General features: G+C 37.4%; 1 protein-coding gene across 15 annotated transcripts in view; it reads left to right on the forward strand.

Moving 5' to 3' along the window:
• Window positions 1–20,860, forward strand: part of heph (polypyrimidine tract-binding protein 1 heph) — a 364,217-nt gene that overhangs the window by 205,989 nt on the left and 137,368 nt on the right. The window contains exon 1 of one of the 15 annotated variants that reach the window (XM_066747756.1): window positions 6,802–6,827. The exons of 13 other annotated variants lie outside the window; for them this stretch is intronic. The gene's annotated coding sequence lies outside the window, so the exon portion shown is untranslated. Of the gene's footprint in view, window positions 1–6,801; window positions 6,828–6,923; window positions 7,453–20,860 lie in introns of those variants that run through there. One more of the 15 variants, XM_066747755.1, reaches the window with a different exon arrangement.

Raw genomic sequence — 20,860 nt, forward strand, 5'->3', positions numbered from 1 at the left:
TCAGGATTGCTCCTGCTCGCCAGTCGAGAATATCAATGCGCTATTTGATTCCTATCGGTCGACTGATGGCGTCACGTTGTTCGGAAAAGACAAGAAGAAACCTGTGCCTGTTTAATAAGTAGCGTGACACGCTCGTAATAAAAATGCACCAACGATCCATCCAACTAATGATTTTACTCTTTTGCCTCTAATAAATTTCTACCGCAGTAACATTTGTTTTCTTTTTCTTTTATTTCTTTTTTTCCCCCCTATTTTACGCGCCAACTTTTCCGCCTGAAAGGGAACAGTCGAGTCCGCGATATAAAGTCTTTGCAAAATGATTCTCTCGAAAACTCCCTTATATTGTCACCAGGGGTAACGTAGACTCTTGTCGGACTAAATTTGATTTATACTACTTGTATTTTTATTCCTAGTTTTATTTTCTTCCTTTTTACGAGTGATTGACTCCATAATTTTCACTGTATTTTCAAATTTTATTTGCAAACTTGATGGATTACTGATCAAATTTTCATTTTGATTATACGTTTGTGTTTTGTTTTTCCAATATCGCTTCCTAACGGTTGAAAATCACTTGCTCAACGTTAAATGGCAAAAGGTTTTCCATTACAATAAAATATATGCGTTATTTCCTGATCTGGTATTTCAAGCTGACAGTTATGCTGACAATTGACGTTCGACAACAATCAGAAATTCTCTACCATGAAAATGCTGTTGGACGCGCTCTAGCGATTTACATTTGTTTTGAAGCTTGCTCGAAATTTGTGGATGCGCGCATGACCATACACGCACGCACGAGCACGCTAGCCTGGGACACGCGCTACGGAAATTATATCTCAATTGCCACTGTGTCAGATTTATGATAGGATTTTGCGCGAAAGTACAGTTTCTGTTGTGAAAGTGAAACCGTGTGCTAAATTTAATGTCATCGGACCAAAAAAAAAAAAAAGTGCGAGAGAGCAATTGCATTGTTTGTGTCACTTTCCGAAAGCGCGACCTCTCCTTTTGAAAAATTAATTATAGTACATTATAGCCAAACGAACCCTTATGAATACACGCGTGCGTGTATGTGAGTATTCAACTTACGAAACGACAATATGAGAAAAAAGGTGTACTCCAACTCTTTCGTCCTTTTGTGCAAATACTTTTTAGCATTCCTACGTATAAACTTCGTTCTTACACAGCCTGCTATATTTTGTATAGGACAAAATTTACAATCTACACGCGAGATATTATTTTTACTATATACAGTCTTCTTTCATAAGGCCATTCATTCTATTGTACTATTACAATACGGGTTGAATTTTCGCGCTAAAAATAATTGCCAGTATTCATGCAAGTTTTACACCATAATGGTGTTCTTGGAAAAGTTTGTTCCGCAGATTTAGACTGGCAGTGAAAGATTTCATCATCGGTATGAGTGGAGGCAGGAAGTGGTTTTTCGAAAAACTTTGCTAACGATCAGGTGTAAAGGGTTTATAATCCCACTTCTTAAAGTATAAGTTTGAAATAGGAGCTCGTTAAACGATACACTTGCCGTTTTGCATATGTACAAAAGATCTAAAGCTTTCCTTTTGCTTTTGTTTCAGGTGAGTGTCCCGGAATTTCAGCTGGCACAAGGGACGAGCGCACCCCTGCCGACGGTAAGCCATAAAGCAGCGATTCTCAACTTAAGCGCGAGTACCACCGAAACTTAAATTAAAAAAGTGTCGGTTCCACGCTTAAACGATTCATCCCTTTATATTATACCCAAAACGGTCGTGCTATGTCTTTTAACTTTGTCAATCTTGGATAATCCTGTACACCACCTATTATGTTTCGCGTCGTCCAAAATTTTCTCCTATATATATATATATATATATATGTATGTATGTATAAATCTCGACCATTCGATGCTTCATTAATAGAAAATTATTTCAGATTGAAATGGAATAAAGCTGTAGCTTGACGAAATATAGGTTAATCCGAGGGTAAATAATGGAATAATAAATTAAATGTTTGAGAGTGATTGCGTGATCTGGAGCGTATCAGTGGTGGTGCGCGTAGAACGAGGTTGAGAAACGCTTTATATTATGGCATAAAGCAAAGCGCCTCCCCTTTTCCAGCCCGAGGCTTGCTTGTCTTGCCACAAGCATGGCCCGATTTTGCTCTCCAGACGAGAGACGTACTGCATAGCTGAGGACGGCGGGTGTGAGCCGCTTCAGCTAATACCCCGAGACATCCTTCTTAATTAACGTCGCGATATATTCCCTTCGTATGCACGATTAACCAACTTTGCTTTGCTTCTCCTATGCCCTAACACCCCCTTTCATTCTCTCTCTCTCTTCTCTCTTCTCTCTTCTCTCTTCTCTCTTGGATACACTATCATCCCTTTAATCAAACAAAAGAATGTAGGTAAGACATCTGCAACCGAATACTACAAATTCTTTCTGCATTTTTATATAGTTGTGTCTTCTAAAATGTATGTCGGTGGAATTTCGAACGTTCAATGAACGGTTTTAAGAAACCATTTTTTGAACTATTCCGGTGGATGGAAAATTCCTAAAAAATTACGCTAAACACTGCTTCGGCTCATCAGGCGAGTGCGAAAAGAAAACTCGATGCAAAATGCGTCTTAAGTGAAATAAAATTTTTCTTATATAAAATAATTTCATTTTTTATTTAAGACGCATTTTGCATTTTGCATCGAATTTTCTTTTCGCACTCGATCACTGAACCGAAGCAGTGTTTAGCGTAATTTTTTGGGAATTCTCCATCCACCGGAATATTGAGAGAATTCATTTTTTTACATAAAAACAACAATTTTATTTTATTTAAGACGCATCATTCATTTTGCATCGAATTTTGTTTTTGCATTCGATTGCTGAACCGAAGTATAGTGTTAAGCATAATTTTTTGGGAATTTTCCATCCACCGGAATAGTTCAAAAAATGGTTTCTTAAAACCGTTCATTGAACGTTCGAAATTTCACTGACATCTAAAATGTAGGGAATACTCTTCTAATTTATGATGGGTCCCTCTGTTACCATCATTACACATTGAAAAAGCTGTCTCCTAAAGTATGGCATTATTTGGAGTCTGATTTCAAAATTTAAGTTGTTTATTTGATTTATCGTAAACTAATCCTTTGAAACAAATTAAAATTTATAAAAAAGAACTGTTGAAGTAATCGTGATATTTCGAACATAAACTACGGCCAAATTCAAAGCTGTTGGATGTCTATACTCATTGGAAGGATTCTTTATATAAATTAAATAAGTGTAAAACACATTTCAAAATCCGTCGTGAAATATTATGACTTTAATCTAGGATTCATAAATTAAAAAAATAGGAGTTAAAAGGAAGTAAGGTGGAATATATGCTGATGCACACATTCTCACTTTCTCTGTATTTATTTTAAAGTAATATACAATTGGAAACATCATTTTTATTATTATTTGCTCATTTTCCATTGAATACGGTGCAATCGTGCGCTGTCAAAACTGATACGATCTAAATACGCATCACCTGTGATCACATTGCACACGTGTGAACATTGTACTAATTATTAATCATTGTATTATATATTTACACTATTTCCTTTATTAATAGTGTACTATAAAATAAATATATGGCTTTGTAAATAGAAGTGCTCCTACTAGCCCCGCGATCTACCTTTAAGTTTGAAACGCACTTTGAATCTGTAATGTTGGTAATACGGATTCCTCTTAATTGAACCACAAATGTAATTTGACAGAAATAAGATGCTGGTAGTTTCAGAAAGCTGATTTTCGTGCCTAACACTTCAATTGTTTCTCGAGCATTATCTAGTTACTGTGAATAAACAGAATTTCTCTTTTTCAAACCACTGATATACTTTTAACACTTTTCGGATCAGTAGAACGTATAAGTCCTACTTCTTTTCTCATTTAATTTTTTCCATATTTATAATCAACTTTGATATTTACGATGCGCATGAAGTATTTTTTAGATTCTAAATTATTTAAATTATATAAGTTTTAAACAAAATTGGGTTAGTTGTTACTATTAATATTTATTATAAATAGCTAAAACCAAAAAGCTTGATTTTTTCTTAAATAAAACGGTTCTACTTTATCGCAAGCAACTTATAGATCTGATTATTTCTTCGCGTATTCTACGTGTATTGCATTATAATATATAATTTATTTAATAATTTTTGACGTGACAGATTTTCTGACAAAAAAATTGAAGTATTGTAAATTGGAATTATTTTACATTTTATCGTGGATGATATACCAAAGCTGTTTTTCAAATGAAAGTGCACAATTTATCTAACCTCTTTTAGAGTTAGCGTTTTGATCTGTTATAAATTGTACTCGACTTTGTACATATTTTCACGCAAAGTAATAAAAGAAATAGCATTAAGTTTAATAAATTATTCGTCATATGGTATGAGAAATGTGGAATTTTTTAATTCTAAGCTCAGAATATAAACAGTGACTCCGAAAACTATTATATCATCAATGATTTTCAAAATATATTTATCACAAGAAAGTTCCGCCGAAAATATAATATAAAAAGCACACAAGAGGAATCTTGTCGCTTTAAAGTAAGTGATAAAACATTTTATATTATCGTAATGTTTGCATAGAGAAAATCAATTGTGGATCCCGAAAATATAATTGATTTAATTAATTTTGTCCTCGGCTAATTGTATAGTAATGGCTATACTATTTCACTATAATTATTCAATTTGTTTAATTTCACTAAAGTAACATAGTAAAAAGTAAAAAAAAAATCTAGTTGAATCAATCATTAATATTTAGTGATATTACAAGAAAATCATTCCTATTTAGGATTAGAGTTCTGGCGACTAAAGAGGTAGAGCTTTGATTAAGAAAATTTAACAGAATCTAAGATTCGCATACAGAGGACTCAAGTGTAACAGCAAAGGAGAAGCTGGGAGTAGCAATTACTCATCAATATTATTAGCCCCCGTCGAAGTTTAAAAGATTATTTTGGCACTTTAGTCTGGACAAGAAGTACGAGACTATTAGACAGACCTTTGGGGAGCTTATGTAGTTGACGAGGGTCAACTCAGCAGTGAGATACGTCCTGCGAGTAGCCACCTAGTGGCGACGCGATGAATATATCAAGAAGGTACTTTCAATTACCAAATAAAGTAATCTGCCATAGAAGTAAAGTTATAGCCAATATATAACACTGACTTTGCGATGATGGGAAATTTTTATTAGCATATGTTAAGGGTGCTTACAGTGATTTTCTAGATAATATCACTATATTCTCATATTTGAGGACATTTAAGGCTGTATTTTGATAATAATCGTAACCATATAAATGTTTCGTTAAACTGATTACATATAAGGGAAACTTTCCCTATATTTTCAAACTGTTACGACATTTTTATAGTTGGCAGTACCAAATACAATATAGTGAACTATAAAAAAATTACTCCTGATACAATATCTTGTATAGTGGAGAATGTATAGTTTAGGACACCATTTCGATTTCTCTGTATGATAGAAAACCTAATGAAATAGGAATCGAAATGCTACATTTATTAATCAAAGTATAAAACCTTTTTAGGTTATTATTTAAAAATGTTGTAACGAGTTACTCAAGTTCAACTATGTTGCTGTTAACTGAATTAGTCTACGACATCACTAGCAGTAAAAAGAAGTTCAAAGCTTGGTTTGCTATGCCTCCGAAATAAACAAGTATCTCAGAGAGCTGCTATTATTATACGTTTTGCTTATAAAGAAAAAAAAATTAGAAAAGATAGTAAAGGGGAATAAAAAATATAATAGAAAAAATAATTCTATTAGCTTTTGTTTTATACATGGAGAAACATGAGAGGAAAAAATGATCCGATGTTTCAAATGTTCTATACAGACTCACGTAAAATTTGCTCGATGAAGCCTCAAATGAAATGATATTATTTTAATAATTATGTTTCTTCAAATTAGTAGTTCATTTTAAGATGCTATCGTTCGAAATTAGGAAATGGGTTTCTTTAATTAGACCGAAACGTGTAATTGTTTAAATAAGGATTTTTTATAATTTCTTTTCTACTATCCGTATAAATAAATGTTTATTTTCATGTTTTAACCCTTTGCGGTCGGTGTCCCCGTAGCGGGGACATTTTACCAGGGCTTCATATCGGTGATTGTTTCGCAAAATACCATTCTTTAGAACATTACAGAGATTAAAAATGTTGTATCCTTGCGTATGATCAGTAGTATTAAATATAACAAATCAGTTTCAACAAATTCTGTGTGTTTTAATATCCATATATTGACTTTAAATTCTATACGAAAAAGTAACCGCGAAATGATAGATTTGCTCCGACCTACTGGTACTCCCAAAAGCGAAATCTGCCGATCGCAAAGGGTTAATTAGAATATTTCACAACTCATATTTTGTTCTTCTTTAAATTTCTTTTATTTCTCTATATTTTATAAATCAATTAGATGGTTCAAATTTAACAACTCTCCCTGCATCAAATTCTTATTAAAATCTATTTTCTTTGTTTATATGTCTGTGTAACGTTGCAGATTTTGAGTTAATCTTTAACGTAAAGAATTTCATAATTTCGCGCCATGTAGGGTCATAAGTTAATCGTCACTCCTGCGTAACAGCGTGCGCAGAATACAGACTCTAATCGATAAGTGACTCGCTCACGTGTCTTCGGCCAGGAACCGTCCAAGGAGTCCGAGGTAGAGAAAAAAAATAGAATAAGAAGGCTATAAAGAGGGGAAGACCAGTAGAGAGATCCGCCTTAGAAGCAAAGCAAAAAGAGAGGAAGAGAGCAAAGCATCAAACATTTTTCCACTTAGTTGATTTGCGAGGTTCGAACAAAGTCAATAAGGTACCTAATTACGTTAATCTTTCGCGTGCGATGCTGTAGCAGATCATGTGTAATCAATCGAGGGAATCGTAGAACATGAAGTGCAGGAAAAATTCGAGCAGTTAGCCCCTTCGCGTACATCAACTCCATCAAGAAAATGTCCATCGTGAGGAAGAATGATAGCTGCTTCGCCTGCCTATATACAAGTGGTAGTCAAATTAGAAAATACTTAGAATCAGTTTAGCGCCTGAATGTGACCAGTGCCGGAGGTCATATGTTAATAATAGCTAATCGGTGGATTTTAATAAAACAAAAGTTTGTCAGTTTTAAAGAAATAGAAGCCTCGAATTTAGTCTGCTTCAAAAATGTTTACCTTGATCAAGAAGACATTTATCATGACCTGCCTGAAGGTCCTACGTTGTAAATACAGTTGTGTCTATTAGCTTTGTGCAATTTAAATGGAAGTAGTGTGTCAGTTATTAAAAGTAGGTAACAACATCGCTTGGTCACTTTGACAACCACGAATTTTGGAGTCTTATAGACATTAGCCTGCATGAGAGAAACATTCGAAAGGAGTTAGTCGAATTGATCTTGGAAAGATATGGCGCTTAAGTAAAAGTAACGTAGTGAGTACAAGAATTTTCTTCATAGTTTATCGAACGATTTTACACTTTAAAGATGTTCGTTATTGATAAAAGCTCGGAAAAGGTCTCATTATTCGATTATTCTCTTAACAATAAGAAATTAGATGTAGGAAGCAGCCTGGATATTTGTAAATAATTTCCGTTATACGTAGCTTCATTAATTTGAAATAGACCGTTATTAATAGTGAAACATATTTTATGCTAATTTAATTCTATTTATTCAATGCCACAAAACCTTTTAAAATAATCCAAGCACCAAACCTTTTCAATTTCATAAAATATCTTATTTTTCAAAAGGTTAAAATATATAAGCTAATAAATTGAACATTCTAAAATCACTTTTCTTCTAGTTAATTTTACGCGTTATTTATACGTTTTAATATTGAAATAAATAGCGTACGAAGACTGTCTCGTACCATTGTAGTTTTATATAAATAACATTTTATTTAATATATTTACGCTTAAGCATCAGCTTTCTGAGCATGCATCACTCTAGATAGACAATATCCTTAATGATATTGGGCGTTAAGCGTATACGCTTGAAATCAATCATCAATAAGAGTCTCTTAGTTGTTAGCGAGAGTGTGTTTACGATAATATTGTACTCTATAATTTTATTAAATTTCATATTATTTCTGTACGAACTTTAATTTATGGAAAATATAATTTTGCGTTATCGAAATAAAACTTTTTTTCTTTGTGGTAGAATATTCACGAAAATTTTTTCTTGGCGCGAAAAAGATGCTTCTGCAATACGTTAAAATATATTCTATACAGTTTGGAGTACACGATAGAATATCGGGAATGCAATTGCTGCAGTTAGTATCGAACTTTATCGTTAACTCCGGTCGTATCTCATATTCCCACCATCATAACGCGCGCCGACTGGCAAGTATCCTCGTAACCTTCCGAATTGCACTAGAGACCATCAAGTCTAGAAATCGTGAAAAACTCGTAATTCGACGTTAGCTAAATAATATTATTACAATTTATATCGATCTGTTCTTCTAAATTGGTTGAAATAAACTTGCCAAGTATTTTTCACATAACTCTTTATTATTTATATTTACTTATTAGGTAGCCTGAAATTTCTATTACACGGAATATATCTTCATCCATTATAATATGTGAAAACAAAAGTTAAATCGTATATGTTTCTAGTAATTTTTTAAAAATCTATCCGCGATGAATTTATTTATCCGAACTTAAGACACGCGCACTGGTGGACATTTAACAGTTAACTGGATATTTGTTTTTCTTTTTTTATAAAAACGTCTATTTTATATTGCATACTCTTGTAATTGACCTTGAAAGCTTTTCAGATCATTATATGAATGTACCATTTAATTGAGGTGTTTACGGAATATTTACATTTGGAATTAAAGGTATAGACGAGTGAATACACGTGTATACGCTTATGGGATTCGTATACCATTTTAACCAACCCCATATATGTACCTATGTGCGACTTGAAATTTAAATATTTCCTAAAGGCACGGATTAATTGTGCATTGGAAAAGTTTTTTCGAAATCTCTCGAGGTCAGCCACAAGAGATATCGTGATGCCAAATACGAGTTTTCATTTAGAAGCCCCCAGATGACTATCGTGTGTCCTTCAGCACGACTATCGAGATCAAACTTACATTGCCAGCTGTGATAGACTTTTAAACGCACTAAAGAGATACGCAATGATGATTTATTTGTAAAAATACAAAACGTAAGGAGGTATCCCCAATGAAAGAGAAAATTTTGGATGTGTCGTGCATCGTACAATTGTCTGGAAGCGCAGCTATTATTTCTCATTAAATGAAGTTAGTAGCTCGAAAATGAATTGGATCAGTAGCATAAACTCGGCAAAGTTTCATAATAAAGGTTCCTTTACGCGAACAGCTAGAGCTGCTGTCCGCCTCTGACGTTACTTTCACCTTTATTTCCGCAAATGGGGTGATATCCCAGGGGAACCGTGACATATATGTTTGTATATCGTCAGAGGGGTCTCAAGATGTCAGATGAAAGTGCCGCGGGGATTTTAGGATAGACGCGTCAAATGGGAAAAATACCCTTTTAAAAAGCAGAAGCACTCGACCAAAGGGACGGATATTCAATTATTAACGTTCGCCGAAAATGCTTTGGGGATGGTTTCACGTGGCGGATCCCTTGATTCGACTGATTAGAACAGGACCATAAGGCTTAATTTTATAGACTCTGGCTTTTAACGAAATTAGCATAGGGCTCGAAAGGAATGAACTATGAAAAGTGGTCCGTGGCTTATCTTTGTATTCAAGGTAAACGAGAACGGTTCTTATCAGGTAGAAAAGCCTCCAGGTATTGTTAAGCCGAAACACGAAGCTGACATGCTCAACGTACCAATGAGCCGCGGGCATAAATTTCTCCAGTACTTTTTTTTTTTTTTTTTCACCTCTTATCTCTAATTTAACAATGCTGCGTAGTCAGCGTTATTCATTTCGCAGAAGTACTGAAATATCAGAAACTGATCCAAGTACAGTGTCATTGCGCAGTTATAACGAGAAAGTATGTAAAAGTTTTTCCTTGTACTGCCAATATCGTACCTCGTTTATATACCTATATTTATAAAGAAGGGAAGGAATGTTTTATCTTTGATTGGAATTTGATGCTGGGAGAAGATTTATGTCCGAGGCATGGTTCGCAAGATCGAGTGAAAATGTTGAAGGAGTCGAGGGTTTGGTGGAAGAATAGCGCTTATGTCCAAGAATTGGGTGAGGAACGAAGTTAAATAGCAGGGTGCTTCGATGTCGATGGTTCCTGGCGGAGTGTCAAAAGCGACCAGGGTGAGAATGCAGGGTGTTAAGGGAGCGTTTTCAAGCAGGAAATCGTATGTAGATGAAGGCGACGTGACGTGCTCTCTTCTCGATCGGATATACTCGATCGAGATCCCCGCAAGTCTGACGTGCCGAAACTTCTTTTCCCTCGCGCTGGTGATGCGATCCTCGCGCTCCCATCATTTCACCTGGAAAATCGGCTTGCGCGAGTTCAATGGAATAAAAATTCCATTGGAAGAGCAAGAAACACAGATTTCTTTCGCTTAAATATATAGCGACGTTATTCCTCGGTGTCTGAGCGACAGAGTGAAAACCATAACGCGCGAATTATTTCAGCAATACGACGGATGCTAATTATTCGATGAACTGGTTCCTGCAAGAATGGCGTGGAGGAGGAACTCGATGAATTCCAATTTTTGACGCGATGCTTCAAAAATGATCCTCGCGCAGAAGGATGCCCCGGCTCTCCGATGCTGAACAACTCCGGCTTCCTCTCAATACCTATACGTTGTATCGCGACTCCTCTACGTCACATGATGGATTACTTTCACTCCTCTCGACGCCTCGGTGGTAGTGTAGCTGCTATTGAACGTGAGCCGCGCGAATACGTCACTCAGCTCGAAAATAGATTTCACCCGATTCAGGCCACAGAAATTCCGTTGGCGCGAACGAATGAAAGCACGAGCAACCAAGCCATGCGCGTGCAGAACAAGAAAAGATAGCGATTTCAGACTGGAGAGCACCGAGAAGACACCGAGGGACACGTACAATAATATCACGATTACGATAAAACGCATCGGAACATGGAGATTTCTCCCATCGTCGGCGGCCATTAAGCTTAAAAAGACTCGAATTATTACCGAAATCCGCAGATTTCGAGTGCTCGAGTACCCGGCGAATATATTCCATAAAAGATGCACTTTTCAAACTCATGGTGGTAAAAAAGCTCGAGCTTTCGCCACGCTGGCCGAGGAATTATGCGCGATTGTCGTTTTGTTCTTGGATAAAAATGCAAGTTTTTCTCAAAGTTGGTAGAATGGGCAGGCTGGTGGCAGCAGGTGTATAGCATTAATTAATAAAGCGACGTATCGATAAAATGGTAATTAATCGAATTAGCGAGAATACGTATAGAAGATGTTGGCTATTTTTTCCCTGCTGGAAAATGGATGAAGCGACAAATTCCAGCGTGGGCAGGATATTTTGCTTATTTATGGAAAAAAGGTAAATTTTGTGAGAAACTGAAGGTTCGAAGCCGATATGAAATATGGCGTGGGTAAAAGTGAGTAATTAATTGAGAAGGGTGGAATAAAAAGATTATGGTGCGGCTGTAGGAGGATTTGGTAGCAGGGCTAGAGGTGTTTCTACGTGGTCGTAAAGTCCTTCGTAGCTGGGCTCTTCTTCGGCACTCCATAAAGCGAGCATTTCCGCTCGAAGGGTACCGTAAACGTAAAGCAGTCGTCACGGCGCACGGCGCATAAACTCCGTGCTGCTGCAGTAGGCCGCACATAAAATCCGGCTATGTGCTTACTCGTGCCCTTGCCCGTGCCCCTGTCCATGTCCGACTATGCATAAGCCATTGCCTGGCCTCGCGCATACTTCTACTACCTAAAAAACACTCTTTCCTTCTCCCGTCTATTACGTCACACTCGATCACCTCGGCTCTCCTATGTGTACGAGACTCCCCTGTTCCACCATGAAACGCGTCGATTGACTCACGATGCTCCTGCAGCCCCCTCCTCTTAATATTCCCCTCCCACATCCTCATTTAAAGTTTCTTTACCAAACAATATTCCAACGTCAATGACGTATGACAGAGAATCGCTGGTAACGAAATTAATTTACAACTCGCCCGCCGTTGAAAGCTCGTTGCCGAAGCGCGCGCTTCTAATTTATTTATTAGTTGGCGTTAGGTATTCCATCGACTCTCGCGCGAACGCAAGAGACATTAATTCGATTGCGTTTATGGAAAGCTTGCTCGAAATTAGCTCTATCGATTTGGACCGATCGATACGGACGTGTAACGGTTCATTTTCCAAGGAACGATCGTGTTGATGAAAAGATTGATAAAAATGACTGCTGGAATCATTCTTGCAGGACCATCCAAGTGGATTGGGGGGGTGAGAGCATCGTTTGCCGATAGGAATCGTTGGCTTTTACAAAGAGTTACGTACTGATGTTAAGGGGGGATGTGGGATGTCGGGTTCCGAACTCCGAGGGGGTTCGGAGCCCGTAGGCAACCAGAGTCTGCTACTGCGAACCGATTCGGTACGATAAGAGCTGGGATGGAGTGAAGAGGGGGGGGGGGGGATACCATCGAATCCCGAACACGTAACCACCGTGTTATCTATTAGCCCTCCGCGTGATAAACGATTCGCTTCCTTCCTTCTGAACTTCGCACGTAAATCGCCTGGAAAAGGATAAGCCAGTGCCGCACCTTTCTCCTCCTTTCACGTTCTCCCGCCGACGTCCCGCTTCCTTTCGCTTCTTCTTCCAAATATTTAATTTCCAATCATCCCTTCATTGCGAGCGAACCTTTTTTATCCGAGCTCTGATCAAAAAATGGAAGATTTAAATTCAAATTAATCACCGAGTACTTTTTATCGTTCGCTCTCTCCTCATCCTACTGCATTCTCTTTATTTCTACATTTCTTTATTCTATTTGCGAAACTCGAAGACTTACGAATGGAGAAATGGGAAGGGGAGAGGGAGAGGGAGAGGTAGGACTTTGATAGTTAGTCATCTTGAAACGAATGGTAATTCGTATTGGACGCAATGAAACGTGGTTGATCTATTTTACGAGGACTCCTGCGGATGAAGTTAATGACTTTGGCCGTAACGGAAAGTTTGACTTGAATTTACTTCTAATCGAATAAAGTTATTATATTGAGAAGAGTATCGGGGCCTTTGACTCCTGTTCTCATTTAGAAAATCGTCCAGGTTCTATGTGGGGGGGGGGGGGGGGGGGGGAGGTGAGACTAGTCGAGTCGAGTCGACCGATAAATATATCTGTTTATGACTTCGTTCCGAGCCATCGGGAACTCTGGTAATTCGAGAATAACAGCTGGCTCAACGGAGCGCGGCTAGATTACCCTGGGATTCTAATTCCAACGAGAAACGTAGCAAAGGTGTTGTATATGAAAAAAGAAAAATGTCCAATTCACCCTAGATTATTTCAAGTTGATAAATTTTTGCGGGAACGATATTGCTTCTAATAATACAGAAAATTGATCAAAGAGCTACGGCATTCATAATATGCATGGAATATAATTAAATTAGATTGCTGTACATTGCTCGTGTGATTGATTAGCAGCCGAGTTAATTTCAAACGAGCGATTATGCAAAGGTACGTTGATTAAATAGCTTGACGATTGCATAGGCGTAAGTGTGGAGGAGATCGGTCGATGCAGGTATTTTGATTGCTTTGTTCCCGTTATAAAATGTCATCGTGTACTTTCCAGTGCATTTAGTGTCATGGCATGAAAAGGGTGATGGATGTGATTGCTGATGGAAGATGGAAGATGGAGGATGAGGAGGGGCTTTTCCATTTACCTACAGACAGGCTGGGTCACGCGAGGGTCGCCAGGTGTCAGTTGGATGTAACGACCCTTAAAACCTGTACTTTACCAGAGATCACTCTTCGCAGAAGGTATTTATCTTCTGGAAGATAAAAGTTATCCGTAGCTACGAGAGCCATCCTGCTCTAGTATTGTCCGCACCTGAACGTTTCACATCCGACTTTCTGAAGCGACCAGTGACGACTCTCCTCGGCTCGTTTCGTTTATCTACCAGAATCGTCCCCCCTCCTTCCCTTCCAACGTACGATATTCAATGTCCGTCCACCCTAGTACCTTACCAAATCCCATTTTGCTAATCCCATTCCGGACAACCAACGTAAAGTTTCTCTTTTCATCTCTGCACCCCTCTCCCATTCACTCGCTTCATTTAAATTAAAACAAAATACGCGTAATTTCAGCGCATTGTTGTTGGTGCGCCGAAAGTGTTTAATTCCATCTAATACAATCGGCTGATTAAGCTCGTGGAAAGCATGGTTGCGCGATGATATATAGGCTACAAACGAGCCAGTAAAATTTCTTTCGAGTCTCCCATTTGTTAAACGACAGGATTAAACGCTTGCAGCGAATTAGGCAATGGCGAATGTGGCAAGTAATTCTTTAATTAATGGACCACATTGATTTTACGGTAGATCTGGCGAAAGGCAGAGCTGACCCGTTTAGGCCATGAAACGAGGGACGTTATTGGAAGGCTGTAAGCTCATTATGCACTGTGCATAGTCCGCGCACAATAACGTTGTGCTATACATATATACATGTGCGAGGATGAAGGATAAAGGGGGCGATGCGTGTGCTTTCAATGGTCGATCGCTGTTGTTGCTGCTAGAGGAGACCATATGCTTATCAAGACGTCTATCGTCCTTTGGCCTTACCAATAACGAAGCTACACATGTACCTTACGAAGCCTCTTTCGGTCTTTAATATCGTCTACTTTTATGCCTCACCCTCAGCCTCCCTTTCTTTCTCTCCCACGGTACTACAGCACCTCATCCCAGCTTTCAATTCTCCCTAAGAACATCTATATCCCTCGGAAAAGAAAAAAAAAACTGTTCTATTCTTTTCTCACTTTAACGTTTCTACCCTACTCTCGGTGTTCGCTTTTCGCGCACGATGTGCTTGAAAAAGATAACCGTGCAGACACCTCGTTTCCCGTTTGCTGCCGTAGACCCTGCTAGCAAACGAGGACACCTGACATAATTGGCGCCGTCGCGCGCTACAACTGTCAACGCTGTCTCACTCTGATCCCACCGAAGACGAGCTTACGTATATGTTTTTCCGTCAGGCAAATCGCTAACCTGGCCCGAACCAAAGCCAACCTACGACGTCTTATCTTTACAGACAGACCCATATCATTCCTTTTTTTTATTTTAGGCTCGAATTTGTCTGGCTCGTCCACCGTGACAGAGCCGAGCATTGTTTCACCTTTGCCTATCGGAAATCTACCCCATATGCCTCGCTTTTTACCGATCAAAACGTCGTCGCTTGTTCTTAAACAGCGTTCAATCTCGAGTATATCCCCCCCCCCCCCTTCAAGACTCACTCGGAGGCTTCATCATTATTTAGCGATATATTTTAGCAATCAATTCACCCAAGTCTGAAAATTCAATATCTCTTTGTAACGCAAAATCGATTGCGTATTACGTTTTGAACTTTTTCATTCGGCTCTGTATTATTTATGCAATTCGTTTCAACGATCCAATCTCCATGGGTAAACTTGAAATTAATGGCTACGTAAATGGAATGTGGCTTACAGATATTTTATTCGTTTTGAATACCATTAAAAAGCTTCATTGCCCTATTCTGCAACTTTACAAATCGCCGCCGCCGCCGCCGCCGCCGCTGTGGAGGAATAGCTCTATTTTGTTAATACTGGTAGTATACATATTAGGTATAGATATTAAATCGTTACTTTAACGACGCAATATTCACGCGCAATTTCATTAAAGATGCAGTATAATAATGTCGTATTATCGTTTCATTTAAAATATAGGATACTGATATTTACGCCGTTCGGGGAATAGATATAATTATTATAAAATATTCGTATTTTATGACCGAGGTAATGGGGAGATAATCGCCGCGGGAGGAAAGAGTTTACGATGAGCGAATATTTTGAGACTCGCGATAGGCCGGTTTAAGTTTAAATAATATTCGTATACATCAGGGACGCGCGAATTATCGACAGGTTTTCATATTTCACGCTCAAATGCAGTCCTTAACCAAACGTACGTATGCAAAAGGGATTTAAGCACGGTTAGCTTCAGCCTGATGCAGGGTGCAAAAGCTGCAGGCCAGCAAATATTAATGCGCTCATTAGCTGCGCTTCATATTCATGCTATGAAAATTCATCGTTAATTATGTAATGCGTAGCGGAATGTAGGGCCGTTGTAGAAGCGACTCCAGGATGAAACGATCGACGGCCAGACTCGACCAAAGGATTAACATTAATAGTGAACAGTGCAGGAGCTCCCAACAAGAACCTTAAGGTCGATTCGCGCTATGCGCTACCGGCTGCGCATCACTAACTATTTCCAACAGACCGACCGATACACCTTATTTTGCACACTCTTCCTGCTAATCTCACTTCCGGTGGCGCCCGATGGTCCGTTTCAGTATTTTGTCAATTTTGGCCCTTAATCGTTCAGAATGTTCAATCTGATACAAGTAAACCGATCGACCGACCTGCTCCAACAACTTCCTCCTACTTGGATGCACAACGTGCATCGATATAATTTCTCTCCACTATTGAGTTCCTCATCGAGGTATTACAATTTCATTGAAAACTCGATATGTTTTCCCCTAATTTTAATTCATGCCCTCTCGATTGAATAACTCTTTACGGTTCGGGAGATCCTCCAGTTCCGTTTTGCAAGAGTGCTCAGTTAAATTACTTTCCACAAAGATGTGTACTATATGTGTGTATACTCTAGACCATTTTGTTTGCCAGGTGCTATGTTGTCCTTCCATTACCTATTTCGACTACATTAATTCACGGGCTTTTTTCCACTATGGCTAACTTTTTACCGGAAATTTTCCCGTTCGACTGAAGCTTGCTAAAAGTTTGCGCGTGCAAAAAAAGAAATTACTTGATGGCCAAGGGGGAATGGAGCAGTTCTTTTCAGATTTTCAGCTCGTTTTTGTTTCTTCATCCGTTCGCATTAATCACTCTCTCGGCGGGCGCGAGCGCGCGCGCGTGTGTCTCTCCTTATATTACAGATCCCGCTTTCTCGTTTTGTTCCTCCGGCGTATACACCACGTCGCGGTGCAACTGCCACCTTAATGGGTTTCCAGCTCAAAACGAAGTGGTTAATTATGAGTTGGCCCTCTGTCAGTCCACCACGATAATGCTTGATAAAGTCGACGCAAATTATCGCTCACACCCGCGATACAAACTTTTTGCGAGATTTTATTTTCGGAAGAAAAAGAAGACAACTTCCGAAATTGCTAAACTTCATCGTTCGAGCAGTCGACCGAATCCTTCTTCGCAATTCCCAGCGGGAGGAATGCGTATTCCTGTTTATAACGTGTTTCGTTTCAAGCCTGCTGCCTATCGTTTTGGATTTATGTGGCAAATTGGAAGGGTGCCCGGTATGTACGACGAGTGGATATGCGAGCCGGTTAATGATAGTTTTTCAAATGATCGTAATGGGAGGAGGAGGAGGAGGAGGAGGAGGAGGAGGAGGAGGAGAATATCGTTAGCAGGTTTCGCAAGATCATGTATCCGCGAAAATAGTATATCGGGCTGGGATAATTATCCTAAACGAAATTACTAAAGGTCGAACATCGGTATAGTTACCATTCCCGCATTTCCCAGACGAACGATGAGTCTTGGCTTGGTTTCCTCGAGTAATTGTACCCCGGAGAGGTGCAAAACGTTGGGCGAAAAATTTAAATTGTCCATCTTCCACCTCTTAAATTGCTACCGCGGTCTCTTCGTCTTGTCCTCCATCTATCTTGCTGTCATCCCAAAATTTATCTGCACCTTTTTCCACGCGCGCTTGCAGCCTTCGCTTTTATAAAGCTGAGTATCCACTTCTAGCTGCATCTTTTCCGAGCGTGTACCGTCCCAGAGCTATGATAATTGCACCGCGTTCTTTTTTAATGGAACTTATGAAAATAAACGTTGACGCATTCTAAATCTGCATTATTTAATCGTACAGATTTTTCTCTTTAACAACATAAATGGAGTCAAGAGAATCTCATTACTAAGAATTAAATTTAGCTGTAGTACCATGCATAAATATACATATATATTTGTCTCTACTGAAGAGTTTCGAGTTAATTTATTGAAATTTTTCAGTTGGTTTTGGAGATATTTTATTAAAGTTATATTAAAATTTCGAATTTAATTCTACGGAGAGAGAGAGAGAGAGAGAGAGAGAGAGAGAGAGAGAGAGAGAGAGAGAAGCTTTTCCATAGCAAAATGACAAGACGTACATGATGATCATGACGTGATAGACTTATTTTATTCAAACTATACAGCAAATTGATGAAAACTTATTTGAAATAAATAAAATGAACTCATATTTTAGTAAAGTTGCTGTTTCGTTATGTGCGAAATGTATTTAAGACGTTTATTGTAAAATAATTTGCTAAATCTTACATCCCCAGCAGTTCGCATATAACGGACATGACATGATGAATTTATTTTATTCAAACATTACAGCAAATTAATGAAAACTTATTTGAAACAAATAAATTGAACTCATATTTGAGTAAAGTTGCTGTTTCTTTATGAGCAAAATGTATTTAATATACATGATTGTAAATTACTTTGCTAAATTTTGCATAAATTTTGCTGCTTCGACAATCATCAATTTGACACAGAATGTTGGTGCTTAATGTGTAGCAAATCTGATGAAAAACATAATTACGATATTTGCATGATTTTGTTGAATCAACCTATTTACCACTTATTGCATCAAATAAGTATTACTCTTAAAGTAGAGACAATATTAATACAAGGCATATCTAAAATATGTTGTAAATCTAATATGTAAAAATGTAATCTCTTTATAACAAGTTTATTTTTCTTCATCTTGAGTCAATATTGTTGTATAAAATACATGTAAATAAAACATGATATTATGAAACAAATATTTGCTTTAAACGTGATTATAGATCATGATGTAAATTTCAATACCAAAAGTTATATTATAAAATTCTACTAAATATTACTTCAATTTTGTAAGTTTTCTATATTTTCAAAAGTAGATGAAAATTTTACAAAAACTTAATTTAAAAAACTGCAACTGTCATGCGTAATAACTCAGAAAAATTATTACTCTGATGAGTTACAATTTCTTCAACTTGTTTAGTCTCGCTTTGGTGTTCATCGGTCGATGAAGTGAAAAGTGATAAGTTCTATTCGTACTAGTGAGCAGTTTTATTAGGGAACCCTAGGAATATAAGCAATCGGTAAGTATTTTCTTTTTGTAATACATATATATTTATTATTTCAATAGTAGTATTTTGTAGGAAAAATTATTCAATTTTTATCAATATGATGCGCAATCGTAGCAAAAAATCCTTTATTATTATTTCCACAGATGCTGCCAAAAAGATTAAAACACTTGATAAATTTAATAGGGATGTATTCAAGTCAAATTTCCAAGAAGCATTGAGATCATATAAACAAATAGCGAGGAATGCAAGAGGTACTAATAAAAAAGGGCAAAAACGGAAGCGTGCAGACGAGGAAAAGGAACTGTTTCCTGATGAAAACGATTCTGCCCATACTTTAAGCGATTAAAAAAATAATTAATATTTTATAATATTTTAACATACTTTATTTTTGTAATATTATTTTATAGTATTTAAATAAATTTTAAGTAAATTTGTCGTAAAATTAAGTTGTAAATTTCATAGCAATTTACCTATAACACATGTAGAGTTAGGTTGCAGTAAATTGTACGAACATTTTGCTACACGAAATGTAGCAAGTTTATATCAAATTTATCTACACTTTAATACACAAAATATAGTAAAATTTACTTCAAATTTGTCTACATTTTACTACAAGAAATGTAGTAAAATTTACTTCATATTTATCTAAATTTTGCTACACAAAATTTATGGAACGTTTGCAAGATTTTGTGGACATTGCGTTTGTTGATATTATGATGCAAATTTGCTGTAAACGATGCGAAATTTATTTTTCTCATTGATATTCCCAATTATGAGTAAATGTTTCGATTATTATTTTCAGTATTTTTAACTTCAAACTTTGCGCCCACCTGTACACTCATAAGGATAGCAACTTTACTACAAATAATTATTTGAATTGCTGTAAACCTTATATAAATATGAAGTAAACCTGTCTGGCTGGGGAAGTTTCGCCTCTTGTTTCATATAACAATGAGAGTAAATCTCTTTGATGATTCCGGCTGTCGGACTTTGGTTTTTGCCTCCTCAAACATTTAGAAACTTGTTTGCGTGGCAAGCCGATAACTTTGTTGCGAGATTTGGCTAGAGTTCCATTATAATGCACTTCATTCAATTCCCAATTCCACTAAATCACTGACACATCAACATTGATTTTTTTTTCTTAGTGTGTGTGTTTTTTTAGCACAATAATTCGGTCAAGAGTAATCTAACGATCGTAGAGAGTATACTTTTGCTCGATCATATAGCCTGGCGATATTTGGTGCGCTTAACAGAGGAGCTGCATTGCCTGCAGAGCAGCGGTCGGGGAACCGGGGTAAATTACCTCAAATAGGGTAAAAATGAAACTTTTGTGAGTAAAAAGTATATATTTTTAATTTGCTCTTTTGTAAACAATTATCATGGAGGGCTATAATATGAAAGATGCTGAAAAGAGGCGATTTCGTTTTTCTTTTTGCTCTTCGCCTTGGGGTAATATCAACTTATACAAAAATATTTTGGGAAATGATTAAAAAAGTTCCCCGACCGCTGCTGTAGAGTGATCGTCCATCGAGTATTTACTCGTTCAGAGAAACCAACTAATTCTCTATTTAAATTGGTAAAATTAAGAATCGTTTAATGCTAGCCGATTAA

This window comes from Prorops nasuta, unplaced genomic scaffold (assembly GCF_024137725.1).
Source record: "Prorops nasuta isolate Cenicafe-Biocafe unplaced genomic scaffold, Cenicafe_Pnas_1.2 PNAS00003, whole genome shotgun sequence".
Lineage (NCBI taxonomy): Eukaryota > Metazoa > Arthropoda > Insecta > Hymenoptera > Bethylidae > Prorops > Prorops nasuta.